General features: G+C 40.0%; 1 pseudogene across 1 annotated transcript in view; it reads right to left on the reverse strand.

The window, feature by feature from the left end:
- Window positions 1-479: 479 nt before the first annotated feature.
- Window positions 480-25,264, reverse strand: part of LOC308298744 (phosphatidylinositol 4,5-bisphosphate 3-kinase catalytic subunit alpha isoform-like) — a 45,586-nt pseudogene continuing 20,801 nt past the window's right edge. Inside the window, exons 13-28 of the transcript in view lie at window positions 25,056-25,207; window positions 22,629-22,760; window positions 21,869-21,996; window positions 21,237-21,318; window positions 20,345-20,509; window positions 18,932-19,035; window positions 18,373-18,472; window positions 18,027-18,098; window positions 17,813-17,919; window positions 12,763-12,884; window positions 7,403-7,481; window positions 5,948-6,118; window positions 5,432-5,549; window positions 2,379-2,530; window positions 1,237-1,385; window positions 480-616 (exon numbers count right to left, since the gene is read on the reverse strand). The product of the transcript in view is annotated as a phosphatidylinositol 4,5-bisphosphate 3-kinase catalytic subunit alpha isoform-like (transcript). The remainder of the gene's footprint in view (window positions 617-1,236; window positions 1,386-2,378; window positions 2,531-5,431; window positions 5,550-5,947; window positions 6,119-7,402; window positions 7,482-12,762; window positions 12,885-17,812; window positions 17,920-18,026; window positions 18,099-18,372; window positions 18,473-18,931; window positions 19,036-20,344; window positions 20,510-21,236; window positions 21,319-21,868; window positions 21,997-22,628; window positions 22,761-25,055; window positions 25,208-25,264) is intronic.

The raw sequence follows: 25,264 nt of genomic DNA on the forward strand, positions 1-25,264 counted from the left end.
AGATGGGGTTTGTAGTTCTCAGTGCTCATTAGGCATGTGTCTGATGGACTACAAATGAAGATGGTGTTTGTAGTTATTAGTGCTTGTTAGACATGTGTCTGATGGACTACAAATGAAGATGGTGTTTGTAGTTATTAGTGCTTGTTAGACATGTGTCTGATGGACTACAAATGAAGATGGTGTTTGTAGTTCTTAGTGCTCATTAGGCATGTGTCTGATGGACTACAAATGAAGATGGTGTTTGTAGTTCTTAGAGCTCTAATGAACTACAAATGAAGATGGTGTTTGTAGTTCTTAGTGCTCTAATGGACTACAAATGAAGATGGTGTTTGTAGTTCTGTGCTCTAATACAAATGAAGATGGAGTTTGTAGTTATCAGTGCTCGTTAGGCATGTGTCTGATGGACTACAAATGAAGATGGGGTTTGTAGTTCTCAGTGCTCGTTAGGCATGTGTCTGATGGACTACAAATGAAGATGGGGTTTGTAGTTCTTAGTGCTCATTAGGCATGTGTCTGATGGTGTGGAAGATCCAGTCCATCTTGGTGGTCCATCCTCCATGATGAGCGTCATTCATCTGCTTAGTGAAGTACTCTACTGCCTCCTGCTGGCTCTTCTCTGTAACACACACACACACACACACACACACACACACACACACACACACACACACACACACACACACACACCCTTTATCAGCCTTCTGGTTTAGATTCATTTTATTATATTGTATTATATTGTATTGATTATATTGTTTTTAGATTGATATTCCTATGCATTTGTCATATTGTTGCTGATGTTCTGACATATTATCTTGTTTATTATAGTGATGTATTATCTGCTTATTGTAAGTCACTTTGGATTAAAAGTGTCTGCTAAACTGTAAACTGTAAACTTCTGATTGGTTCCTGACTGACCAACCAGCAGCCTTCTATCTGCCTTGTTCCGCCCTGGTTCTGCCTTATATGGTTGTTTAAGGAAAACTAAACTAAAGTAAATAAATGTGCCCTGGGTTAGGGTTAGGGTTAGGGTTAACCCTAACCCTAACCCTAACTCTGGTGTTCCTTTTTACTGACACCAAGTTTAAAATAAGAATTAAATACACAGAACATCCATAATACGAAGCAACTGAAAAACACCTGATTTCAATGGTAGTGGATGGTAGTGTGTGTATAATGTAATGTTTATGTGTGTGTGTGTGTGTGTGTGTAGTAGTGTGTAGTAGTGTGTAGTAGTACCTAAGGCCAGGGTCTTCCTCAGGTAGATGATGTCATCAAAGCTGGTCAGCTCAGGCATCCCACATCCCAACAGGAGGGAGAACAGGTTGATGAAGAGCGACGCGTGCTGGCGAATCGCCAGGTAGGCTTTGTAACACATCTCCTGAAACCTAACAGACAATATGTTATATGCACACGCACACCATAACACATCTCCTGAAACCTAACAGACAATATATTATATGCACACGTATCTCAGGGTCTTGTTCATGAATGAGAAAGGGGAAGACGGAGAAGATGATCAGCCGGAGAATCGGAGCAGCAGGAGCGGTTTTGCAGTCGCTAAATCGCACTGTTGTGAAGAAAAAAGAGTTGAGCCGGAAGGCAAAGCTCTCTGTCTACCGAGCAATCTTCCTTCCTACTCTCACCTATGGTCATGAAGTGTGGGTCATGACCCAAAGTATAAGGTCTCGGGTGCAAGCGGACAAAATGGGTTTCCTCAGACGGGTGGCTGGTATCTCCCTTAGAGATAGGGTGAGAAGTTCAGTCACCCGAGAGAGACTTGGAGTAGAACCGCTGCTCCTACACTTGGAAAGGAGTCAGCTTAGGTGGTTGGGGCATCTCGTACGGTTGCCCCTCGAGCGCCTTCCTAGGAAGGTCCTCGATGCACGTTCCACTGGGAGGAGACCCCGTGGCAGACCAAAGACCAGATGGAAGGATTATATCTCCAAACTGGCTTGGGAACGCCTCGGTATACTCCCTGAGGGAGTGGAGGAAGTTGCTCAGGATAAGGAAATCTGGAAGTCTCAGTTGGAACTGTTACCCCCGCGACCCGATTCTGGATAAGCGGTTGAAGATGGATGGATGGATGAACATTCTATGTTCTACGTGTTTAGACTGCATGTTCACGGTATTAGGTGTGTAGTATATTGTATTATGGGTGTCTATTAGGTGTGTAATATAATGTGTATATATTTGTATGGGTGTTTGTTAGGTGTGTAGTAGAGTGTTACCTCATAAACTCCTTGGTCTTGGTGCTCTCCTGAACTCCCTTGCTAATCACCAACAGGAAGTCTTGGTGTGTATATTGTTATATTAGTGTGTTAGGTGTGTAGTATAATGTGTGTATATTGTTCTATAGGTGTTTGTTAGGTGTGTAGTACCTCATAAACTCCTTGGTCTTGGTGCTCTCCTGAACTCCCTTGCTAATCACCAACAGGAAGTCTTGCGTCAGGACGAACGGGACTCGCTCTCTTTTGTATCCAAACTTCTTCTTCTTGTGATCCAAGAAATGACCGAAGTCTATGTGGAACAACTGGCCGAGAGACATGACCAATGAATGGGAGAGAGAGAGAGAGAGAGAGAGAGAGAGAGAGAGAGAGAGAGAGAGTGAGAGAGAGAGAGACTTTGAATTAGCAGCAGACAAAGAGCTGTCCGTCAAAGGAACCAAACGGCTCGTATATTATTAATGAAGCTCATGAATTATTCATGAGGCTCATGAATTATTCATGAGGCACCAAAGCCGACTGGCCAACAAAAGGATTTCCAACAATACCTGGGACCACCAGCAGAGGGGGCTGATAGCTCTGTCTACCCAGTAGGGGTTTAACCATATACTAACTGAATGGAAAAATCCATCCACACTTTTACCCCCATGAAAGAAATGTCTCAATGCTGACAGGCGTTCAGCAGGTGGATTCATGACAAAATGTTAGGCCAATATAAAACTATACCACATTTCATACCCCGACCTCAGCCCCAAAAGACTGTGAAAAGTGATGACTCATCACTAAACCATAGTTTATGGGCCTGTTTTTAGCCCAAGGAATGTTTTTCTTGCAAAACAAATGCTTGCAATGGATTCAGAATACTTAAAATCCCCTAGTTAGACCCCTCACATGCTACTTAAAGCAGATTTTTTTGGGGGGTATTGTTATCCTTTATAGTATAGTGTATAGTAAGTAAGGCTGGGACTTTAACTGATTAATTGCGATTAATTAATTACAGAAAATTAACGCGATTAAAAAAATTAACACATTTTAATCGCACTTAGTTTTTGCACCACAGAACCTTCAGTTTTGGGCATACCGATCATAGCGATGCACCAACCAAGAAGAGACAACAAACGCAAAGGGAGAAGTAGCCGATCAGAACGCTTTGCTTGGCCATGTGGATGCAAAATTTAGATTTAAACTAGAAAAGAAAATTTCTAAGAAATTTTAAGTGTGCCTGCAGCTCGCTAAGTCTGTGCAACCTTGTGTAGCGGTTGGTGTTAGCATTAGCGTTACATTTACGCGTCTGTACGACAAACGGTTCACGAGGTAAAGGGTCACTTCCTGTTTGGTGAGGGGCACTTCCTGTTTGGCGAAATAGAGATTTTTGAGATAAAAAAAAAAAAATTGAGAAAAAAAAAATTTTTTGAGAAAAAAAAATTTTGAGAAAAAAAGTTTTTGGGAAAAAAAAAGTTTTTTGAGAAAAAAAAAATTTGAGAGAAAAAAAACCAGAAACTTTGGCGCCACATAACTCTGCCATACTTTTGCCTAGCAATTGATTAAGCCCCGCCCCTCTATAACAGGAAGTGCCCTTTGCCAAACAGGAAGTGCCTCTACATCTCATGAACCGTTTATCGTACAGAGTTGTGGCTGGTGTTTTTTTTTCTCAAAATTCTTTTTTTCTCAAAAATTTTTTTTTCTCAAAAAAAATTTTTTCTCAAAAAAATTTTTTTCTCAAAAAATTTTTTTTTCTCAAAATTCTTTTTTTCTCAAAATTTTTTTTTTCTCAAAAATTTTTTTTTCTCAAATTTTTTTTTTCTCAAATTTTTTTTTTCTCAATTTTTTTTTTCTCAAAATTCTTTTTTTCTCAAAAAAATTTTTTTTTCTCAAAAATTTTTTTTTCTCAATTTTTTTGAGAAAAAAAAATTTGAGAAAAAAAAATTTTTGAGGAAAAAAAAATTTGAGAGAAAAAAAAATTAGAAAAAAAAATTTTTTGAGAAAAAAAAAATTGAGAAAAAAATTTTTTTGAGAAAAAAAAATTTGAGAGAAAAAAAAAATTGAGAGAAAAAAAAATTGAGAGAAAAAAAAAATTGAGAAAAAAAAACTTTGAGAAAAAAAAACTTTTTGAGAAAAAAAAATTTGAGAAAAATTTTCTTTTGAGAAAAAACATTTTTTGATAAAAAAAAATTTTTGAGAAAAAAAAATTTTTGAGAAAAAAAGAATTTTGAGAAAAAAAAAATGTATGACACCAGCCACAACTCTGTACGATAAACGGTTCATGAGATGTAGAGGCACTTCCTGTTTGGCAAAGGGCACTTCCTGTTATAGAGGGGCGGGGCTTAATCAATTGCTAGGCAAAAGTATGGCAGAGTTATGTGGCGCCAAAGTTTCTGGTTTTTTTTCGGAGTCCCCCATTCAAAGTCAATGGGGGTTTTTGCGAGTAGTTTTTTGCGAATTACGTTGCCATGGTAACACGGATCGGAAAGAAAAGTAATAGCACACCATTCCCGGCCGAGCCGCACATTTTGATGTATATGTTGCGGGGGTGGCGTAAATCGTGCGGCAGTTATTACGTGGCGATATTTCCCCCATTCTAAGTCAATGGGTTTTTTGGGCGTCGTTTTTTGCGAATTACGTCGCAATGGTAACGCGGATCGGAAAGAAAAGTAATAGCACACCATTCCCGGCCGAGCCGCACGTTTTGATGTATATATTGCGGCGGTGGCGTAAATCGTTCGGCAGTTATTACGTGCCGAAATTTGCAAGAACATTACCGACTTACTGACTTAAGTATGGCGGATTACAATAAGTTTTTTGCCATTGCATTGCATGGCAGGCACACTTAAAAACTCACTCGTTGATTCACTCGTACAACACAATGTGTTTTACTTGAAAAAAAAATGCTTCTCAGGTCAAATATCGATATGCGATTAAAATGCGATTAATTGCAATTAATTAATCACAGAGCCTGTAATTAATTAGATTAACATTTTTAATCGCATCCCAGCCCTAATAGTAAGTGATGGCCCCAAAGTTTTACCCCCTAACCCTAGCCACCTGTCCATTCTCTTTAACCATGATGTTAGAGTTGTGTATATTGTATAATGGGTGTTTATGTGCAGTGTGTATATGATGTGTGTATATTGTATAATGGGTGTTTATGTGTAGTGTGTATATGATGTGTGTATATTGTATAATGGGTGTTTGTTAGGTGTGTAGCTTACCTGTCCGTTCTCTTTAACCATAATGTTAGAGTTGTGTCGATCTCCGATCCCCAGAATAAACGTAGCGACGCAATAACCTGCACACGACCTGGTGAACAGATCTACTGCCTTATCATAGCTGTAGACACACATAAACAATACATTACACACACACACACACACACACACACACACACACACACACACACACACACACACACACACACAAACATTGAAGCATTCCGTTATTTTCAATGCATTGATTTTATTTTCTTGGAAAGATTTTATCCCACGAATTTGTAACCCCTTTTTTCACCCGGTGTCATTGTTGTCTAATGTAATCCTGGGCGCTACAGACAGACGACAGACAGACAGACAGACAGACAGACAGACAGACAGGCAGGCAGACAGACAGACAGACAGACAGACAGACAGACAGACAGACAGACAGACAGACAGACAGACAGACAGACAGACAGGCAGGCAGGCAGGCAGGCAGGCAGGCAGGCAGGCAGACAGGCAGACAGACAGACAGACCTCTCTCCTCGGTTGTTGTCTCTTATCCAGTGGTGCAGAGTGTTGGAGTTGAACTGCAGCGCCCCCTTCAGGCCGCCCTTGCATTGCACCTGCATGATGGTGTGACTGTTCTTCACAACCTCAATGAGGCCCACACAGTCTCCAATGGAGAGGCACCCGTATGGTAGCATCCTATAGAAACATACTGTTAGCATCCTGTTAGCATCCTGTTAGCATCCTATAGAAACATACTGTTAGCATCCTGTTAGCATCCTGCTAATTAAACACAGTCTCCTATGGAGAGGCACCCATATGGTAGCATCCTATGGAAACATACTGTTAGCATCATGTTAGCATCCTATAGAAACATACTGTTAGCATCCTGTTAGCATCCTGTTAGCATCCTGCTAATTAAACACAGTCTCCTATGGACAGGCACCCGTATGGTAGCATCCTATGGAAACATACTGTTAGCATCCTGTTAGCATCCTGTTAGCATCCTATGGAAACATACTGTTAGCATCATGTTAGCATCCTATAGAAACATACTGTTAGAATCCTGTTAGCATCCTATAGAAACATACTGTTAGCATCCTGTTAGCATCCTGCTAATTAAACACAGTCTCCTATGGACAGGCACCTGTATGGTAGCATCCTATGGAAACATACTGTTAGCATCCTGTTAGCATCCTATGGAAACATACTGTTAGCCTCCTGTTAGCATCCTGTTAGCATCCTATGGAAACATACTGTTAGCATCCTGGTAGCATCCTATGGAAACATACTGTTAGCATCCTGTTAGCATCCTGTTAGCATCCTATAGAAACATACTGTTAGCATCTTGTTAGCATCCTGTTAGCATCCTGTTATCCACAACAGTGGGCGTTGGAAAGCAGGATAGCAACATAGTGTGTAGTTTCTATAGGTGTTTATGCAGGGTGTGTAGTAGTGTGTAGCAGACAGTGTGTAGTTTCTATGGGCGTTTATGTGCAGTGTGTAGCAGTGTGTAGCAGTGTGCAGTGTGTAGTTTCTATAGGTGTTTATGTGCAGTGTGTAGCAGTGTGTAGTTTCTATAGGTGTTGGTGTGCAGTGTGTAGCAGTGTGTAGTTTCTATAGGTGTTTATGTGCAGTGTGTAGCAGTGTGTAGTTTCTATAGGTGTTTATGTGCAGTGTGTAGCAGTGTGTTACCGTAGGTCCAGGCCTTGGTTCTGCCAGATGTTTTATTGTGTAGTGTGTAGTTTCTATAGGTGTTTATGTGCAGTGTGTAGCAGTGTGCAGTGTGTAGTTTATATAGGTGTTTATGTGCAGTGTGTAGCAGTGTGTGTTACTGTAAGTCCAGGCCTTGGTTCTGCCAGATGTTTTATTGTGTAGTGTGTAGTTTCTATATGTGTTTATGTGCAGTGTGTAGCAGTGTGTAGTGTGTAGTTTCTATAGGTGTTTATGTGCAGTGTGTAGCAGTGTGTAGCAGTGTGTTACCGTAGGTCCAGGCCTTGGTTCTGCCAGATGTTCTCCATGATCTTAATGATCTGCAGAGTCAGCATGTCCTGACGCAGATCTACAAGACCACACAATACAATCTGTTATATACCAGATCTACAAGACCACACAATACAATCTGTTATATACCAGATCTACAAGACCACACAATACAATCTGTTATATACCAGATCTACAAGACCACACAATACATCCTGTTATATACCAGATCAACAAACCCACACAATACATCCTGTTATATACCATACTGTGTTACAGATCTACTGTTACACACACACACACACACACACACACACACACACACACACACACACACACACACACACACACACACACACACACACACACACACACACTAAATAAACACATTCAATAAATCATGGCTTATGTCTTCATGATACAACATGTCTCTCAGTACTCTAAGGTAAAAGTACTCAGTACTCTATAAGTACTCAGTACTCTATAAGTACTCAGTACGCTATGGTAGAAGTACTCGAGTAGCAGAGACAGAACAATACTTTGCCAGCCTTTTTGCCTCTTTTTTTGGGCATCCCAAGTTGTTGAAACCCTCCAACGACCAGTCTATGGTTTAATGTCCTAGACTGCCAGATATAAACACAAATAGTCTGCACCTAACCCTAACCCAACTCTGAGATGGTATTTAATAGTCCTATAACCCAGCTATGAGATGGTATTTAATAGTCCTATAACCCAGCTATGAGATGGTATTTAATAGTCCTATAACCCAGCTCTGAGATGGTATTTAATAGTCCTATAACCCAGCTCTGAGATGGTATTTAATAGTCCTATAACCCAGCTCTGAGATGGTATTTAATAGTCCTATAACCCAGCTCTGAGATGGTATTAAATAGTCCTATAACCCAGCTCTGAGATGGTATTTAATAGTCTGCTCCTATAACCCAGCTCTGAGATGGTATGTAATAGTCCTATAACCCAGCTCTGAGATGGTATTTAATAGTCCTATAACCCAGCTCTGAGATGGTATTTAATAGTCCTATAACCCAGCTCTGAGATGGTATTTAATAGTCTGCTCCTATAACCCAGCTCTGAGATGGTATGTAATAGTCCTATAACCCAGCTCTGAGATGGTATTTAATAGTCCTATAACCCAACTCTGAGATGGTATTTAATAGTCCTATAACCCAGCTCTGAGATGGTATGTAATAGTCCTATAACCCAGCTATGAGATGGTATTTAATAGTCCTATAACCCAGCTCTGAGATGGTATTTAATAGTCCTATAACCCAGCTCTGAGATGGTATTTAATAGTCCTATAACCCAGCTCTGAGATGATATTTAATAGTCCTATAACCCAGCTCTGAGATGGTATGTAATAGTCCTATAACCCAGCTATGAGATGGTATTTAATAGTCCTATAACCCAGCTCTGAGATGGTATTTAATAGTCCTATAACCCAGCTCTGAGATGGTATTTAATAGTCCTATAACCCAGCTCTGAGATGGTATTTAATAGTCCTATAACCCAGCTCTGAGATGGTATTTAATAGTTCTACAACCCAGCTCTGAGATGGTATTTAATAGTCCTATAACCCAGCTCTGAGATGGTATGTAATAGTCCTATAACCCAGCTCTGAGATGGTATTTAACCCGTTTAATCCCGAATTTTTCCCAGACATAAGAATATTCAAATATTGTGTCATTAGTAACCCTTTGAAATAATCAATCATATTTTTTTGAGATTTTCATGAAAAAGTAGGTGAAAAGGTGTGTTTTATGACCGGTCACAATTGTGACCGGTGGGATAATGTGTTGTATCAACCTTTTAAAGAGTATATGGTAAATATAGTTATCCTAGAAAGTGAAAATCTTACACCAAAGGCCATAACTACCTACCTACCACCATACTGCATCCCTCATTAAACTACCTACCAGTAAGACACCTAAGGGTGAAAAGCGACCTCGCACCATATCTTGGTCATCTGGCCAGTGATATATATCAGACCAGTTACCTATATATAGAGACCCCTGGTACCCATAGATATTCACAGATATGGGCTTAACACTTTGCCGTCCGAAATAGAATGGTGGTTGGTAGATTAGCCATGAAATTTCTATTATTGTATTGTGATCTGAGACATAATATTATGTTTATAAACATGAGCCCTCCTTCTTGGACAGCGCCGTTGTTTTTTCTTTTTTTTTTCCCCCAGGTCATTAGCTCACCGTGATTTTCTCGATCTCCGTTGGGATAGAATGGGGGTTTTGGCCGATCATCGATGTCCCCGTGCGTTTCGCGTGCGCGATCCGTTCACGTAAATGTCCCCGCAAATAATCCATGTGTGACTGAAGAGCAGAACTGAAAAGTTTCGCTAGCATAGCCCCAAGCATGGCTGCAGTAGGAGGGCTAGTGTACAGACAGTAAACGAATGGGTGGAAGGTGCCTTGGAGAAGGAAAGGGCCATGACGTCACCTCTGCTTCATGTCAGCCCGTGCATGAGCTATCAATGCACGGGTGGTGACAAGGGAAGGTTAGACGATCGACGATTTTCGGATCAAAATCTTTTATTCCGGTTTTAAAGACAAAGTCCGGGAATGTACGGCGTGGCTGAGACTCCCTGATGGGAAGTGCGATATGGTACGGTTTTAACATTAAGGGGCTCCCCGTGGCTTACAAAGGGTTAATATTGATGACATCATCAATATTGATGATGTCATTAATATTGATGACATCATCAATAAAAGGGATTTGGTTCCCCTGGCATCACATTGATCTCCATATCTCCATATATGGGCATAAAAGAGATTTGGTTCCCCTGACATCACAGTGATCCCAAAGTGTGAGAGTCCGCATGATGTCAGAGCGGCAAACCCATAGACCGTAAAAAAGCGTGACGGACGGACAGACAGACACCAACATGATGTGCCGTTTCTCATAATAAACTGCAGTTTCAACCATCCACCATCTAACTATCTACATACCATGATAGTGCATCCTTCATGTAAAGACCTACAGTATCTACCACCATACTGGGTGCCTTATCTAACTACCGGTACCTACCTACCACCATACAGCAGCCCTCATACAACTACCCACCTACCACCCTAGCATCCCTTCTTCTAACTACCTACATACATACCAATCACCATATTGCATCCCTCATCTAACTATACCACACCATACTGCATCTAACTACCCTCTTACCACCATATTGCATCCATCATCTAACTACCTATCTACCTACTACCATAATGAATCCCTCATCTACCTACTGTACATACAAACTGCATCCAACATCTAACTACATACCTACCACCTTACAGCATCTATCATCTACCTACCTACCTACCTACCTACCTACCTACCTACCTACCTACCAACCTAACATACTGCATCCATCATCTAACTACCTACCTACCACCTTACTGCATCCATCATCTAACTATGTACCTCGATACTGCATCCCTAATCTAACTATCTATCTATCTACCTACCTACCAACCACCTACCTACCTACTACCATCATCCCTCATCTAACTATCTACAGTACCTTCCCACCAACATATTGCATCCCTCATCTACTACCTACCTACCACCATACTATGTCCTTCATCTATAACTACCAACCACCATACCGCATCCATCATCTAACTACCTACAGTACTTACCATCCACCATACTGCATCCCTCATCTTACTACTTACCTACCACCATCTGTGTGGCTGGTTCTACAGATAGGGCTCTCCATATATGGGCACAAAAGGGATTGTATGTATAATGTCAAATGTAATAGTCGTCATAGGACTTTCACATAACAAATAACTGAGTATAAGCATGTTTGGGGTCTCACAGCATACAGTACAAGGATCTCCATATATGGGTACCAGGGATCTCCATATATGGGTAACTGGTCCAATATACGTACATAACTGGTCAGATGGCCAAGACATGGCATGACCTCACCCTTCATGGCAAGGTCGCTTGTTTTAGTAAGTCATCGTTCCACTCATCTACTTGCATAAATTCAGCACGTGCATTCAACAGCCTGGCTTGCCCCTAATAACCTGTTTGCCCCTAATAGTCCATGTCTGACAGATCACTATCACAATCACTGAGGACAGCATCTTTCTCACTTTGAGACACTGCAATGTTGCATGCCTTGTCTGGGAGCTAATTTTCATCCAACATACCAGTAAGACTCAATAATTGGGAGATAAGCGACCGTCGGAGGGCGAGTTACGGCCTTTTTAGCGGGCTGCAGTGACGGGGGTCCGCCGCAAGGTGGCGCTCTATGCACGGCTGTCTCCGCGCCGCCGAGGCGGACGTGTGGGTACCGGCCCCAGCTCTCCTGTTCGCTCCTAGCCTGAGTTACGGCATTTTATGTGCGCTGCCGGCATTTTATGTGCACTGCAGTGGCGGGGGTCCTCCACTAGGGGGCGCGACCACTTTTGCATCCGTTCTGGAGCACCAGGAGTCGGTGGTCCCCGGAAATTCCCCAGTTAAAGTAAAAGAAAACAGCAGAAAGAGAATAATTTGCAACGTGCATTAGTATGTGTATAGCTACAGTAGTTGCTAATGTATTATCCCACCGGTCACTATTGTTGCCGTCGATATGTTTGTTCATTTTATGACCACACTGAACACATTTGAGTAATTGCAAAGGCATACACCAATACTAGACATCTTAGAGAAGATGTGTACCAAAAACCATGGTCCTATCTTTATGTTAAGATACTTTACTAACATTTTCTTTTGGGGCTTTGATGCTTCCATCCTCTCCTCTTGGTGCAGACAGGAAGTAAACAGCTCTGGTCATGCGACAATTTAAAGTTAACATGTGACACTGCACATATTTGATTGGGACCCTTTAAACTTTTCAATAATTGCTGGAAATGCATGAATGAAACATTCAATAACATTTTATAGCCTCATAAATGAAGAAAATAGTTACGGTCACTATTGTGACCAGTACCCAGCTCTGAGATGGTATTTAATAGTCCTATAACCCAGCTCTGAGATGGTATTTAATAGTCCTATAACCCAGCTCTGAGATGGTATTTAATAGTCCTATAACCCAGCTCTGGGTTAGTGTTCATGTATAACCCAGCTCTGGGTTAGTGTTCATGTTTAACCCAGCTCTAGGTTAGTGTTATAACCCAGCTCTAGGTTAGTGTTATAACTCAGCTCTGGGTTAGTGTTATAACCCAGCTCTGGGTTAGTGTTATAACCCAGCTCTGGGTTAGTGGTCATGTTTAACCCAGCTCTGGGTTAGTGGTCATGTTTAACTCAGCTCTGGGTTAGTGTTATAACCCAGCTCTGGGTTAGTGGTCATGTATAACCCAGCTCTGGGTTGTTCATACCGTCTCCGTTCTTAAAGATGACCTCGTTGTTGGTGAACAGCAGTTCAGACATGATGTCAGGATTCTCCCAACTCAGCCACAGGGGGCGCTTCGCTGACGACATGATGCGACACTCCTCCAACCTGGAATACATATTATATATACATATATATACATACATATATATACATACATATATATATATATATATATATACATACATACATGAAACATACATATATATAATGTACATACAGTACACAACTCATACATGATATACATACATGATACATACCCTAACCCTGGAATACATATTATATATACATATATATATATATATATATATATATATATATATATATATATATATATATATATATATATATACATAAATAAATATGTATATATGCATGTATATATCTACATAAATAAATATGTATATATATATATATATATGTAGATATCTCTGCTCTCGGGCTGAAACCTCCTAACTCCAAAATGTTCATTTTCGGGAAAATGAGCTTAAATGGAGTTAGGAGGTTTTGACCGAAGGGCTTTTTACTACTTTTCATTGGTTCAATATTATTCTAACCAAAACTCAGATGTAAAAGGTGTTCAATAGCCCTGATTTATGGCAAAACAATCAAAAACCTCAAACATGGAGTCAAGAGGTTTTGGCCAGACAGTGACACATATTGGTATGGTGGTATTGTGGTGTAGATACTGTATACCACATATTGGTATGGTGCATGGTACTGTGGTTTAGATACTGTATAGTGTGTGCCAGCGGCTACGTCATTGTAGTCCTTAGCGGCCATTTCTTGGGTCAAAACACAGGTGTTTCAATTGTTTGATGGCATAGAACTAATGCTAAAGTCTAATCAGAACACCTGTGTAAGTCTGTGTTTACCCAAGAAATGGCCGCTCTTAGAACTACATTTGGCACACCCTATACCACATATTGGTATGGTGGTATTGTGGTGTAGATATTATATACCACATATTGGTATGGTGGTATTGTGGTGTAGATATTATATACCACATATTGGTATGGTGGTATTGTGGTCTAGATATTATATACCACATATCGGTATGGTGGTATTGTGGTGTAGATATTATATACCACATATTGGTATGGTGGTACTGTAGAGTAGATATTATATACCTCATATTGGTATGGTGGTATTGTGGTGTAGATATTATATACCACATATTGGTATGGTGGTATTGTGGTGTAGATATTATATACCTCATATTGGTATGGTGGTACTGTAGAGTAGATATTATATACCTCATATTGGTATGTTGGTATTGTGGTGTAGATATTATATACCACATATTGGTATGGTGGTACTGTAGAGTAGATTTTATATACCACATATTGGTATGGCGGTATTGTGGTGTAGATATTATATACCTCATATTGGTATGGTGGTATTGTGGTGTAGATATTATATACCACATATTGGTATGGTGGTATTGTGGTCTAGATATTATATACCACATATTGGTATGGTGGTATTGTGGTGTAGATATTATATACCACATATTGGTATGGTGGTACTGTAGAGTAGATATTATATACCTCATATTGGTATGGTGGTACTGTAGTAGATATGATATACCACATATTGGTATGGTGGTACTGTAGAGTAGATATTATATACCTCGTATTGGTATGGGGGTACTGTAGTAGATATTATATACCTCATATTGGTATGGTGGTACTGTAGAGTAGATATTATATACCTCATATTGGTATGGTGGTACTGTAGTAGATATTATATACCTCATATTGGTATGGTGGTATTGTGGTGTAGATATTATATACCACATATTGGTATGGTGGTATTGTGGTCTAGATATTATATACCACATATTGGTATGGTGGTATTGTGGTGTAGATATTATATACCACATATTGGTATGGTGGTACTGTAGAGTAGATATTATATACCTCATATTGGTATGGTGGTATTGTGGTGTAGATATTATATACCACATATTGGTATGGTGGTATTGTGGTGTAGATATTATATACCTGATATTGGTATGGTGGTACTGTAGAGTAGATATTATATACCTCATATTGGTATGGTGGTATTGTGGTGTAGATATTATATACCACATATTGGTATGGTGGTACTGTAGAGTAGATATTATATACCTCATATTGGTATGGTGGTATTGTGGTGTAGATATTATATACCACATATTGGTATGGTGGTACTGTAGAGTAGATATTATATACCACATATTGGTATGGCAGTATTGTGGTGTAGATATTAAATACCTCATATTGGTATGGTGGTATTGTGGTGTAGATATTATATACCACATATTGGTATGGTGGTATTGTGGTCTAGATATTATATACCACATATTGGTATGGTGGTATTGTGGTGTAGATATTATATACCACATATTGGTATGGTGGTACTGTAGAGTAGATATTATATACCTCATATTGGTATGGTGGTACTGTAGTAGATATTATATACCACATATTGGTATGGTGGTACTGTAGAGTAGATATTATATACCACATATTGGTATGGCGGTACTGTAGAGTAGATATTATATACCTCATATTGGTATGGTGGTATTGTGGTGTAGATATTATATACCACATATTGGTATGGTGGTACTGTAGAGTAGATATTATATACCACATATTGGTATGGCAGTATTGTGGTGTAGATATTAAATACCTCATATTGGTATGGTGGTATTGTGGTGTAGATATTATATACCACATATTGGTATGGTGGTATTGTGGTCTAGATATTATATACCACATATTGGTATGGTGGTATTGTGGTGTAGATATTATATACCACATATTGGTATGGTGGTACTGTAGAGTAGATATTATATACCTCATATTGGTATGGTGGTACTGTAGTAGATATTATATACCACATATTGGTATGGTGGTACTGTAGAGTAGATATTATATACCTCATATTGGTATGGGGGTACTGTAGTAGATATTATATACCACATATTGGTATGGTGGTACGGTAGAGTAGATATTATTTACCTCATATTGGTATGGTGGTATTGTGGTGTAGATATTATATACCTCATATTGGTATGGTGGTACTGTAGAGTAGATATTATATACCACATATTGGTATGGTGGTACTGTAGAGTAGATATTATATACCTCATATTGGTATGGTGGTACTGTAGTAGATATTATATACCTCATATTGGTATGGTGGTATTGTGGTGTAGATATTATATACCTCATATTGGTATGGTGGTATTGTGGTGTAGATATTATATACCTCATATTGGTATGGTGGTATTGTGGTGTAGATATTATATACCTCATATTGGTATGGTGGTATTGTGGTGTAGATATTATATACCTCATATTGGTATGGGGGCACTTTAGTAGATATTATATACCTCATATTGGTATGGTGGTACTGTAGTAGATATTATATACCACATATTGGTATGGTGGGTTTTGTCGTGTAGATATTATATACCTCATATTGGTATGGTGGTACTGTAGAGTAGATAGTATATACCTCATATTGGTATGGTGGTACTGTAGTAGATATTATATACCTCATATTGGTATGGTGGTATTGTGGTGTAGATATTATATACCTCATATTGGTATGGTGGTATTGTGGTGTAGATATTATATACCTCATATTGGTATGGTGGTACTGTAGAGTAGATATTATATACCTCATATTGGTATGGTGGTACTGTAGTAGATATTATATACCTCATATTGGTATGGTGGTATTGTGGTGTAGATATTATATACCTCATATTGGTATGGTGGTATTGTGGTGTAGATATTATATACCTCATATTGGTATGGTGGTACTGTAGAGTAGATATTATATACCTCATATTGGTATGGTGGTATTGTAGAGTAGATATTATATACCTCATATTGGTATGGTGGTACTGTAGAGTAGATATTATATACTGGTATGGTGGTACTGTAGAGTAGATATTATATACCACATATTGGTATGGTGGTACTGTAGAGTAGATATTATATACCTCATATTGGTATGGTGGTACTGTAGTAGATATTATATACCTCATATTGGTATGGTGGTATTGTGGTGTAGATATTATATACCTCATATTGGTATGGTGGTATTGTGGTGTAGATATTATATACCTCATATTGGTATGGTGGTATTGTGGTGTAGATATTATATACCACATATTGGTATGGTGGTATTGTGGTGTAGATATTATATACCTCATATTGGTATGGTGGTATTGTGGTGTAGATATTATATACCTCATATTGGTATGGTGGTACTGTAGAGTAGATATTATACACCACATATTGGTATGGTGGTATTGTGGTGTAGATACTGTATACCTCAGGTTCCCTTTCTGGTGCACAGGGTTCAGAGGAGAGATGAATCCTTGCAGAGTTAGATAGAGATGGTATGTAGGTATGATAAGGTGGTATAAGGTGGGTTATGGGTAGGGTACATACCTCAGGTTACCTAACTGGTGCACAGGGTTCAGAGGAGAGATGAATCCTTGCAGAGTTAGATAGAGATGGTAGGTAGGTATGATAAGGTGGTATAAGGTGGGTTATGGGTAGGGTACATACCTCAGGTTACCTAACTGGTGCACAGGGTTCAGAGGAGAGATGAATCCTTGCAGAGCTTATATAAGGTGGTAGGTATGGTAGTTAGGGGTAGGTATGGTATGGTAGTTACCGTAGATTCCCTAACTGATGAACAGGGTTCAGAGGAGAGATGAATCCTTGCAGAGCTTATATAAGGTGGTAGGTATGGTAGTTAGGGGTAGGTATGGTATGGTAGTTACCGTAGATTCCCTAACTGATGAACAGGGTTCAGAGGAGAAATGAATCCTTGCAGAGCTTATATAAGGTGGTAGGTATGGTAGTTAGGGGTAGGTATGGTATAGTAGGTAGGTATAATAGTTACCTCAGGTTACCCAGTTGGTGAACAGGGTTCAGAGGAGAAATGAATCCTTGCAGAGCTTATATAAGGTGGTAGGTATGGTAGTTAGGGGTAGGTATGGTATAGTAGGTAGGTATAATAGTTACCGTAGGGTTCCTAGCTGGTGAACAGGGTTCAGAGGAGAAATGAATCCTTGCAGAGCTTCGATGTAATCTGGACGAGACATGTGTTCAACCAGGAACTTCATCTGAGACTGTTGGACCAATCACAACACAGAGACACATGTCACCGACCAATCACATTACAGAGACATGTGTCACAACACGTAATGTACATAAACCAATCAGAAAGCAGCTGTACCTTCTGTGTCTCGTCTTTCTTCTCCTGTTTGAGGATGTCAGTTAAATTCACCAGTTTATCCATGGCCTCTACCTGTCAATCACACACACACACACACACACACACACACACACACACACACACACACACACACACACACACACACACACACACACACACACACACACACACACACACACGTCTCTCTCTGGTGACTGAACTTCTCGCCGCTTGTCAACAACACATGAATACTGTATGTTATTAAAGATGACAGACAGACAGACAGACAGACAGACAGACAGACAGACAGACAGACAGACAGACAGACAGACAGACAGACAGACAGACAGAGGGTTGTCATGGTTACCTGTCTGTTGAGGTGTTTCAGGTACATCCCCACAGGTCTGCAGAAAGCTTCCAACAACAACCCAAACCTCCTGGAAACCGTCTTATTATGCATCTCTGACCTGAGAGTAATAGAGTAAACATACAGTCTTATTATGCATCTCTGACCTGAGAGTAATAGAGTAAAAATACTTACTTCAGTCACTGACTCAGTAACACCAGTATTCTTACTGTAATGGAGACCAGTCACCACTAGGGGACTCCTACTACAACACTAGTATTCTTACTGTAATGGAGACCAGTCACCACTAGGAGACTCACTACTACAACACTAGTATTCTTACTGTAATGGAGACCAGTAACCACTAGGAGACTCACTACTACAACACTAGTATTCTTACTGTAATGGAGACCAGTCACCACTAGGGGCAGACTCACTTCTACAACACTAGTATTCTTACTGTAATGGAGACCAGTCACCACTAGGGGCAGACTCACTTCTACAACACTAGTATTCTTACTGTAATGGAGACCAGTCACCACTAGGGGCAGACTCACTTCTACAACACTAGTATTCTTACTTCAGATGCCAGAAGAAGAAGTGTCCTATCCGCTGATTGGTCAGAGCTTTCTTGATCAGGAAACGAGCCAATGGGTTGTCCAGATACATCTCGAACTTCAGTACCTGTGAGCCAATCACAGGAAAGACATATTAACCAATTATAACACAGTAGATTGTCAGGAAACCAGCCAATGGTTGTCCAGATACATCTCCAAAGCTGGAACACATTAGTGCAAACACAGAACACCAAAGGACTCGCATCAGACTTCAAACCATGTGACTTCCATCCAGAATGAATTGTGCTGTCTCTGCCCCCCGCCCCCGCCCCCCCCCCCCCCCCCCCCCCCCAGACTGTGTGTAGGAAGCCTCAGATCACCAGTTGAAGAAGGTATTGTGAGCAGTCGCTGTGGTTCCCATCACTGTGACATCACAGTGATGTCTGATACTCAGAGCAGGGATCTCCATATATGGGCATAAACAGGTGACATCACAATGTTGTGGCTGGTTCAGACAGGGATCTCCATGTATGGGCAAAAAGTATGTTGTATGTTGTGATGTCATGGGAACCACTAACAGAATCCCTTTTATTCCCATATATGGAGATCCCTGATGTCATCAATATTAAGCCCATATCTGTGTGCACGGCTGGTTCAGACAGGGATCTCCATGTATGGGCATAAAAAATTATTGTATGTTTGATGTCAGATGTGATAGATGTCATAGGACTTATCATGTTTGGGGTCTCACAGCATATCTCCATAATGTCCATATACAGTATATAGATCTCCATCTCCATATATGGGTAAGGTACTGTGAGTAGTAGTAGTAGTAGTAGTAGTAATATAGTCTTATATATTACCTGTACCAGTTGTAGCAGGTACTGTGATAGTTTATCATCAGTCAGTCCCTGCACCAGACATCTTAAAGCCACTTCTATTAGTAGTAGTAGTAGTAATAATAATAGTAGTAGTAGTAATAATAGTAGTAGTAGTAGTAGTAGTAGTAGTAGTAGTAGTAGTAGTAGTAGGGGTAATAATAATAGTAGTAGTAATAATAATAGTAGTAGTAGTAGTAGTAGTAGTAGTAGTAGTAGTAGGGGTAATAATAATAGTAGTAGTAATAATAATAGTACCTGTACCAGTTGTAGCAGGTACTGTGACAGCTTATCATCAGTCAGTCCCTGCACCAGACATCTTAAAGCCACTTCTATCAGTAGTAGTAGTAGTAGTAGTAGTAGTAGTAGTAGTAGTAGTAGTAGTAGTAGTAGTAGTAGTAGTAGTAGTAGTAATATTACCTGTACCAGCTGAAGGAGGTATTGAGACAGCTTATCATCAGTCAGTCCCTGCACCAGACATCTTAAAGCCACTTCTATCAGTAGTAGTAGTAGTAGTAGTAGTAGTAGTAGTAGTAGTAGTAGTAGTAGTAATATTACCTGTACCAGCTGAAGGAGGTATTGAGACAGCTTATCATCAGTCAGTCCCTGCACCAGACATCTTAAAGCCAGTTCTCTGACGTTGGGATCAGGAAAGTTACAATCTAACAACTCCAATGCATTCTCTGGTTTCATCAACGGCCAGTCCTTCAGTAGACAATACATCTGGAACGATACAATATGATACAATATAACAATACATCTACCAGTCCTTCAGTAGACAATACATCTGGAATGATACAATATTATAATATAACAATACATCTACCAGTCCTTCAGTAGACAATACATCTGGAATATAATATGATACAATATTATAATAACAATAGAGTCCTTCAGTAGGCAATACATCTGGAAAGACAATATTATACTATAGATATCGTTTCTCAACCACTGGTCCTGGGGACCTTTGGTGTGCCCCTGAGAAGGGTCAAGTGTGCCCCTTGAAACTGCTTGAAAGCCAGTATTGTATTTATCATTTTAATTTTTAAACAGCCGATCTACAAGCACACAACGCCTCGCGGTGCGAGGCGTTGTGTGCTTGTAGATCTGCTGTTTTCACTACTGTTGTGCGACAGACAGCCTTGTATGATGAAGCAGGGCTTTACTTTGCGAAGAAACGTACACATTTGAAACTTAGAGATACAAGGTTTCTTCCAGACAAGTCACGATATTTATGTAATGGTGGTATTTATGTTGGTGTGCCCATGGATTCTTGGGACATGAAAAGTGTGTGTGCAGAAAAAAGGTTGAGAAACACTGCTATAGACAATACATCTGTAGACACAATACAATACAATGATACGATGTATACACAATACAATGAAATTGCGAGTACAGTTTTTAAGTTTGATTTGTTGTCATAGTGATATATGATGGTTGCTATGGTTACCTGTGACACCTCATCCCTGGAGTTCCATTTGACGGACAGCAGCAGCTTAGGAAGAGACTCTGGAAGAGTCACACAGTAATGTCTACACGCACACACGCACGCACGCACGCACGCACGCACGCACGACACACACACACACACACACACACACACACACACACACACACACACACACACACACACACACACACACACACACACACACACACACACACACACACACACACACACACACACACACACACACACACACACACACACACACACAGGCAGAGGAGTGAGAGACAATAATGTGAATTATTGGTTCCTATCTCCGCCAGGCCTGAAGGCCTATCATCACTAATACAGCAGAGATTCTGCTTTCATTCTATAAACCACTAACATTCTCACTCGTACAGCCTTTATTTGTAAGACAATCAGTTACAATAACAACAAAGATGCAGTGTTTTCAGGCCATGTTATTTACCACAATTGTGTTTTCAACTAAACACAACATTTTTTACAACATCAACATTTGGTGGAACAACACAGACTTGTATTCACACTGCTTTCATGTGTCGTCTTAATTCTCTGTCAGATGGGTGTTTATGTACAGTGTAAATAAATAATGATCCACTAGGGGAGCTCCATACCTGTGTCTCCATAGGAAGTCTTTCTCCTGCTCAGACAGTTCGTACAGAGGATCTTTAGACACCAGAACTCTGAGCTGTTCTGCATCTGCTGCCGATACGCTGCTGTCACACACTCTGTTGGACTGCCCCTAGTGGAGACATGATGAAATAACACTATAACACTATAAACACACTCTGTTGGACAGCCCCTAGTGGAGACATGATGAATAACACTATAAACACACTCTGTTGGACAGCCCCTAGTGGAGACATGATGAATAACACTATAAACACACTCTGTTGGACTGTCCCTAGTGGAGACATGATGAATAACACTATAACACTATAAACACACTCTGTTGGACTGCCCCTAGTGGAGACATGATGAAATAACACTATAACACTGTGTGTGTGTGTGTGTGTGTGTGTGTGTGTGTGTGTGTGTGTGTGTGTGTGTGTGTGTGTGTGTGTGTGTGTGTGTGTGTGTGTGTGTGTGTGTGTGTGTGTACCAGTGTAGGGTTATAAGTGTATCCCAGTGTGTAGGCCTACCAGTGTAGGGTTATAAGTGTATCCCAGTGTGTAGGCCTACCAGTGTAGGGTTATAAGTGTATCCCAGTGTGTAGGCCTACCAGTGTAGGGTTATAAGTGTATCCCAGTGTGTAGGCCTACCAGTGTAGGGTTATAAGTGTATCCCAGTGTGTAGGCCTACCAGTGTAGGGTTATAAGTGTATCCCAGCTCTAGTGTGCGTGTGCATACAGTGCAGTGTGTGTGTAGGCCTACCAGTGTAGGGTTATAAGTGTATCCCAGCTCACGGCTGATGGTCCAGTTTGCATGTTCTTCAATCTGCTGTTCGTCTGGAAAAACAACCGTCTGTTTGAACCAGGAGAACTCTAGCTCTACACAGGGGGTCTCCTGGAGAGAGAGAGACATAGACAATACATAGAGAGAGAGAGAGAGAGAGAGAGAGAGAGAGAGAGAGAGAGAGAGAGAGAGAGAGAGAGAGAGAGAGAGAGAGAGGTTAGCGTCTGTTTGAACCAGGAGAACTCTAGCTCTACACAGGGAGTCTCCTGGAGAGAGAGACATAGACATTACATAGAGAGAGAGAGAGAGAGAGAGAGAGAGAGAGAGAGAGAGAGAGACATAGACATTACACACAGAGAGAGAGAGAGAGAGAGAGAGAGAGAGAGAGAGAGCTAGGTTAGCTCTCTGTGTATCAGATGCAGTTTCAGGACCGTCCACACGGCGGTGCCAGAGGGCAGCTTTTATTTCAGAACCATGGACAGAGATCCTCATGGCTGTCATACTGTTGCCTAGCAACCAAGCAAGTTGCCCCCTTTTCAGCCGTTTCAAGCCGCGACCCCCAATCATAGGGTGGTGGGGGAACGTCAACCTACCTAACCCTACCCTAACCCTAATCATATTTTAACTGGGGACCCCCCACCCTGACGAGCACTAAGAGTTGGGGAATTATATTTTGTATAACACGGTTCGAGGCGTTGTGAGCAATCGGCAATTTTCACAATTTCTGCCTCTAATATTTGACAATTTGGTAATTTTTTATCTGTAATTTTCGAAGTATTAAAAAGTCCTTAAATTGTCACTTTATAAATGTGCAGATACCCTCTATACACTTAAACTTTATGTTGGTTTGTTTACAGTTGAGTGAGAAAACAATGTTTTACATTAAGTTAATCATCAGTGGGGACCCCCCCAAAATAGGGTTAGGGTTAGGGTTAAAAAAAAAAGTTTTTTGAAAAAAAAATTTTTTGAAAAAAAAATGTTTGAAAAAAAAGTTTTTTGAAAAAAAAAGTTTTTGGAAAAAAAAGTTTTTTTGAAATTTTTTTTTTTTAGTTTTTGAAAAAAAAAAATTTTTGAAAAATTTTTTTTGAAAAAAAAAGTTTTGAAAAAAAAAAGTTTTGAAAAAAAAAAAAAAAGTTTTGAAAAAAAGAATTTTTGAAAAAATGTTTGAAATTTTTTTTTTTGACTCTGAAAAAAAAAACGGGAATCCGTCACACGGATCAACTCTCAGAACAGCACTGTTCTGAGAACCCGTGGAAAGCTTTTCATCTCTGTCTTCCCAAAACCAGAGAAAGACACAATGTACAGAAATAGGACTTTGTGAGGATAGAAGGTGCCAGTGGGACCCCAAAAAAAGGTTTTAAAATAGAAAAAGTGAAAATTCATGGTGTAGGTCCTTTAAAGGTGCAGGCACACTCTTTTCTGGTTCCAGACCCTGTAGACTAGTAGAATACTGACAGGATGTAAACAGGAAGTGTCAGTGATGTACACAGGAAGTATCAGTGATATAAACAGGAAGTGTCAGTGATGTAAACAGGAAGTGTCAGTGATGTAATCAGGAAGTGTCAGTGATATAAACAGGAAGTGTCAGTGATATAAACAGGAAGTGTCAGTGATGTAATCAGGAAGTGTCAGTGATATAAACAGGAAGTGTCAGTGATATAAACAGGAAGTGACAGTGATATAAAAAGGAAGTGTCAGTGATATAAACAGGAAGTGTCAGTGATATAAACAGGAAGTGACAGTGATATAAAAAGGAAGTGTCAGTGTTATAAACAGGAAGTGTCAGTGATATAAACCGGAAGTGTCAGTGATATAAACAGGAAGTAACAGTGATATAAACAGGAAGTGTCAGTGATGTAAACAGGAAGTGTCAGTGATATAAACAGGAAGTGTCAGTGATATAAACAGGAAGTGTCAGTGATGTAAACAGGAAGTATCAGTGTTATAAACAGGAAGTGTCAGTGATATAAACAGGAAGTATCAGTGTTATAAACAGGAAGTGTCAGTGATGTAAACAGGAAGTGTCAGTGATATAAACAGGAAGTGTCAGTGATATAAACAGGAAGTATCAGTGTTATAAACAGGAAGTGTCAGTGATGTAAACAGGAAGTGTCAGTGATATAAACAGGAAGTATCAGTGTTATAAACAGGAAGTGTCAGTGATGTAAACAGGAAGTATCAGTGTTATAAACAGAAGTGTCAGTGATATAAAAAGGAAGTGTCAGTGATATAAAAAGGAAGTGTCAGTGATATAAACAGGAAGTGTCAGTGATATAAAAAGGAAGTGTCAGTGATATAAACAGGAAGTGTCAGTGATATAAACAGGAAGTGACAGTGATATAAAAAGGAAGTGTCAGTGTTATAAACAGGAAGTGTCAGTGATGTAAACAGGAAGTGAGTACAGACCTTGTTGGGATTACTTCCTGCCACTCCGATGGGGTTCAGCAGGTCCTCCAAGCCGTGAGGAACGGGCCACAGAGACAAGGTCACCTTCCCCCCACCAGCGCGTCTCTGTAGTCGAACAGGTTGACGTTCCCCCACGCTAGCGGGCAGTGTTCCTACAGGGAGACAATACCATTACCTAACACTAGGGGCAGTGTTCCTGGTGGGAGACA

This window comes from Nannobrachium achirus (genome assembly GCF_963921795.1).
Source record: "Nannobrachium achirus genome assembly, chromosome: 14".
In the NCBI taxonomy this organism is placed as follows: domain Eukaryota; kingdom Metazoa; phylum Chordata; class Actinopteri; order Myctophiformes; family Myctophidae; genus Nannobrachium; species Nannobrachium achirus.